This window comes from Anguilla anguilla, chromosome 7, assembly GCF_013347855.1.
Source record: "Anguilla anguilla isolate fAngAng1 chromosome 7, fAngAng1.pri, whole genome shotgun sequence".
Lineage (NCBI taxonomy): Eukaryota > Metazoa > Chordata > Actinopteri > Anguilliformes > Anguillidae > Anguilla > Anguilla anguilla.
In genome coordinates, this window is record NC_049207.1 from 24,477,326 (window position 1) to 24,483,325 (window position 6,000).

The window sequence follows — 6,000 nt, forward strand, 5'->3', positions numbered from 1 at the left end:
ACACGGACCTTGATTAATGAAAGTATCCTTTTATACCGACATCCTGGCTAGCTGTCATCACTGAAGACGTGGGCGTACCACATGCTCGATAAAGACCTTCTTTAATATACAAGAGGACATGTTTTTCAAACATACGCAATTAAGAAATAAGCTACCTGGTAAGTTGTTGGACTGCATTTTTTGCTGCCGTGGGCCACCATGCATAGTAGCGTGACACAGGTTGAGGCAGAGGAGGACTATCATCGCTTGTCTCATCAATAAGCCTGGCACTGAAGCATGATATTGCTCGCAGCGCAAATGGTGCTGGAACGGGCTGGTTATGCTGTAATTACTCAAAAGTTGCCCGTCCAATCTTTTTACCCTTTGTGATTCGCTTCCATTGTTCCGCTATACTATGAGGGCAAAACCTGATACCCATCGGGTCCTTTCAATGCCTATTCATGGCACATTGCAAAAAGAGGAACACTTAGCCACTGTATCCATTTTCGCTACGCTTCATTCCGGCATGCATTTCGGCCATATTTCGTGCATTATTTCAACTGTAAATTTTTATTCTCTTGAGTGACTGTGACTGTGTGTCATCTTAACCGCAGATTCCTTATCCTGCATAACAAAACAAAGTAAAACCGAATCTATCAAGTTCATTTAGAAATATATTTAAAAATATAAACATAAATCTTTGATGAAACAAAATAAAAATAAAAAGTTGTGTTTTATTGGAAAAAATCTAGCCAGGTGAATATTAATAAGCACTGTCTTCCAAATTAAATTTCAACATGGATATTATGCATTCTTAAATGCAAATGAGTGGAAGATTTGCTCTGTTTTTCTCACTGGACTAATTTTGCATAGTGCCGGTTGTAGAGAATGGTTCAGTGTGTGGTGAAGTGTTAAATAGTGACAGACAGAACTGTTGTGGTGTGTGGTGTAATACTTGAAAGATAGTTTGACTGATTGTGCAGATTGCTTAAATGATTTAATATAGGTAAAACTATCTAATTGTTGTGCAGCGAATTAATATCTCCTATCTATGTGTGCATAAACTTGGTTTCTTTTACTATATCTTAGATACACTCGGATACATATCCTAATTAGTATATATCGTTTTTTGTCATCATAAAAGAGGACAGGAATTGCAAATTAGGTAGTTTGATGAACCCTGAAGCAATGCATCTGATACGTCTTGACATTGCATCAATGTCATTGTCACCTGCATAAATAAAAAACATTGTTCTACAGCATTGTGAGTAATAGTGGTGGTGACTGTTATAGTGTTTGAAACGTTCAGTTGCCTTAATTTTAAACTTGGCTATGTAATGTACCAACCCTCACAAATCGAGGCCCCGTTTATTAAGTCTTTGATTGTTGAGTAGCGTGGAATATTACACTGTAATAATCAAATATTGGGCCAATCATATTTGCTGGCCAGCAAAAAGAAAATCATTTCCTGCTTTTAGCAAATCAGTACTTGTTCCAGACCACGAGATGACCCAGGGTACACTCATCCTTAATCTAAAGGGGGGGGGCGGGGGGCAGGGGCGGTAATGCTGGGAATGGCGAGGAACGATTAATTGCCTGGCTGTCGGTGGTCAGGAGAGAGAACTCTGACATAATTTGAGCTGATGTGAAAGGCCTTTTCTGTCCCACTGGCAGGGTGGAAATGCAGGATTGCGTGTTGAATGTTGTTCTACAGAGACTTACTCACTCCACTGTCTAAAATCTTTCCATGGTTTGGGTATGGTCCCGAAATTACTGAGTCTGGATCAGAGTCCTATGAGTTAATGACTCTAATGGCCACAGTTACAAGGGCCTAACACAGAACAGTGCAAAGTGGCCGTGGCAAAACAGGCATTGGCACGGACGCCTATTCCTAACGGAACCCTTTCTGAGGTGTGTGGCCTGGTTCAGGGTCCTCGTAATCACACATTAGAAATAACAAGGAACCTTTCAGATTTGATTTAAGGCTTGCTTTGACATGCAAACAGGCAGTAACAGTCCATTTTCCTGCCATAAAAAATATCTGTATTTTTGTGAGCCTAATTTAACCTCTCACACAAGAAGACAAAAAGAGAGAGAGTAGGAATGGTTGGTCTGTAACCATTGTGGTTTTACTTTGAATGCTATTCTGTTCTTACAAATCTGTTAGCGTCCAGTAAAACCAAAATGCCAATATGCTTATCAAAATGTGTCAATGCAATGATAGATTCGCTGACTGAGTGCTACCAAAACTGTTTTGTGGCACCGTAGGAGCAGTATGCAAAGATAAAGGCACTGAATTTGTTGACTTTACCGATATTAAATAATTACATTACATTACATTACAGGCATTTAGCAGACGCTCTTATCCAGAGCGACTTACACAACTTTTACATAGCATTCTACATTGTATCCATTTATACAGCTGGATATATACTGAAGCAATTTCGGTTAAGTACCTTGCTCAAGGGTACAACGGCAGTGTCCTACTCGGGAATCGAACCTGCGACCTTTCGGTTACAAGTCTAGTTCCCTACCCGCTGTGCTACACTCCGTCCCACTCCGTAAATAATGTCTGCATAACCAGTTATAACCTATCATAAGCAATCATAACCATATACAGTAGAGCCTAAGGGAGCAGTGGGGTTCTTTGCATTGCCTTTTGTGGATGGCCAGCTCAGATTGCTGGTCTGGTGGACTGGGCTGTGGGGTCTGGATGCACAGACCAATCGGCCTTGTCCATCAATGGTGACGTGGCAGGGCTACTCAGTCAGGTCTTCAGAGGGACAAGAGGACCCTGCTGTGCTGCTGGCAGACAGAAAACAATAAAAACCGAACAGATTATAAAAAAACTGCCTCGCAGGCTACCATCAGAGGTCGGATAATAAACATGTAAAGAATAGATGATAGAAAATGCCATGCCTCATCATTCATTGTCAGTCCGCCAGCGTTTAGCAAATTGGCGTGAAGGCAGTCTGTCTAGGAACAGCGGGAACATTTACCGACTATTTTGTGTTCTTTAGACCAATTTAGATATCCTCATCTGAACTGTGTCCACATTACTCTATGGTACCGGACCTTTACAGTGGCGACCTGCAAAAACACTGGTGTATGAGTGGTGGTCTATTCGTTGGCCCTGCATATTCACTGGCTGGCGTTGGAATAGCATGCTAACGCTAACTAAAAACAGACACAGTAAAGAAAGAAAATGGCGGTTTGCAAATAATAGTCTTCTGCTGTTGGGGAGTTGAATCGTTCATGGACATTTAATTCCTGCAAATAAATCAGCTCTGCCCTGGTGATTCCTTGAGTGGTGGTCTCAGTGGCGGTGGCATGCAGTCCTGGATGTCTGACGCACACAAAAACATCCACCCCCCCAACTCCCGGTCCACGATCACACACCTCCCTCACCCCCACCTCCATTCCCACCCCCACGGTGCCATGCCCCTGGCTCACCCGCAGTTGTTTTTTCGGTACAACCACGATTGGAATTCTGGTGCCGCTAGTGGGTGATTCTGGCTGGCTTCTGGCCTCCTTCACTAGTCTTTGTGAAAAAAAGAGGTACAAGGAAAGAATACAATTCCATCAACACTATTTTCACCTGCCACCCACTTTCCCAGGGCTGCTGAAATAGGAAGGCTTGTGTTTATATTTCAGAATTAGAATGTCATTAAAAGGCTTGTGTATCTGAAACCGCTCTGATGGAACAGCGGGACTGGTTTATTTTTATATTCTAACACGAGCCCTTGCATATCAAAGTGTTTTTGGAGCCCATTAAGTTAAATAGCAGGTATTTCCACCCCCAAACTTCATGGTATACAACTAATGAGTAATTACTAAATTATTAGATCATTAGGGACGAGACACATTAATTGTGTGCCATGGACAAATAAATAAATTAAGTGTGCGTATGTACATTTATCATTAAACGTCTGTTCAGTTTTCACAAGTTCCTATAAAATGAGTGGGCCTTTATAAATGATGTGTTTGAGGACTAATCATATCATTAGCGAATAAAAGCTTACGAAAGGTGACCGACTCAAAATTAATGGTGTTTTTGCAGTTAAATACGTCTGGCCATACTGAGGCAATTAACTCTTCATTAATGTGGTGCTAATGAGTAAAGTGAGCTGATGGAGCTTCCTTTTGGAAATCTTGGCAATGCATAGCGCCATGATAATGGAAAGGAAATTGATTTTAGACTTCATCTGTTTCCTAGTTTTGTGGTTTTTTTGGGGTTTGGGGGGGTTTGCATTTGTTTCTCAGCAGAACTACTTGTGTATTGTACATTTATTACTGTAACATTACCCACCATAAGAGTCATTATTGTTCAGATGACAGGGTACAGAGATAGCACATGTCAACAGGGACCCATAAAGTTATCTGAACTGTTCAGCCACAGCACACTGCTATGCTGGCCGTTCTGCCCTCTTGTGGTAACATGTCATTACTACAGGAGTCGTTCAGACAGTTAATCAGTAAGACAAAAGTTGAGGCAGTTAAGGAAGGATCAAATTATATGACTCTTAACCCTCCTGTTCTGTTCATTTTTTAGGTACAGCAAAAATGTTCCCGGGTCAATCCCCATACAGGGGGGGTTTGCAAATACATGAAATGAACCATTTTCATTTAAAATGTTGATTACACTAATTAAGGCCAGTAGAAGAAGTTTCATACTGAAAAAATAATTTTAAGTATTTTTCCTAGATTTTCAAACTTTAAAAAGGGTCAATTTGACCCGCAACATAACAGGAGGGTTAATGATATACATGTTTTCCAGTACATTTAAAAATTAACAGTTACAACATTGCATGCTGAGCACATTTGAAGCATTCCAAGAACATACTCACACATGTACGTATGCACACACACATGCATACACACACACCCATGCGCACACACACACACACACGCACACAATATAACACATACTCACAACACTGTGCTGGATAGTAGTGAGTGGAAGTGAGATTTACACCTTGCTTCTCATGTTATCTGGATACAACGTATTGAATATCAAATTTTTAAAAGTGTGTGTTTTCAAGCTGTTGTACGTTTTCAGTGGTGGAGGGAAAGTAACAGGCATGACATAAGATGCTCTTATTTTCATTATAATTTTTTTTTTCATTTTGTTGCCATAATATCATTCATATTGAATAAAACTTTATGCAGGTAGTCTGGCAAATGAAGAAGGGTAAATAAGACCCAAAACTGTTTTTTTAATTTTTTTTTAAGTTATTCCATGGAGGCCAGGGGCCGAAAGCCTGGCACTTCGCCCGCGTTTGGCACCTCAATTATTCACCAGCCGCCCAGCTGGGTCATGCGAAAGAGAAACTGCGTTCTGCCGGGCGCGGTAAACACGATCCCGCCTTCCAGGGAAGTGCGAATATGACGAGCCCTTCCCCGTGACACCCAATCTAACAAACGGCCACCTGTCTTCATTATAAGTGGGCCTCCATGCAGCGCACTTAACAAACCCCATACATCTTTCATGCTCCACAAGCAATTAAGCAGAGCCAATTATCTTTTCAATTATTGAGGCAATTTTGGAAACCCAATGATTTATTCATGGGCTTCTGCAGGTAGCGTTACCTGCGCAGGGGTCCCAGGGGATGCTGGGAGCTCCCAGTTTGGCGCCTGTTTGTTTATTTTATTGGCGAACATAATCTTTCCATTTGGGAGCGGGGCAGCGATGTCCTCTTTCGCTGCCAAGCCCTTTCGTTATTCATATGCGTAGCCAACGACAAAGGGGAGTCCATAACAGTTAATCTCCTGGATGCAAAAGTCACCCGTCTCAGATGTAACGAGGGAGAATGTCACCTGAAACATTATCGTCATAATGCGCGGCGAAAAAATATTTCTTCCTTTTGTGCTTCTGACAGGACTCAACGCAACTAACAGCATTTCGGGCAGGTCGGGAATTATTACACGTATTGTGTTCTTCTGTTTGGAAATTAAATCGAGCGAGGAGGGGATTTGATGACATGCAATATTCATTAAATAGGTTTTAAGAAATCTGACAAA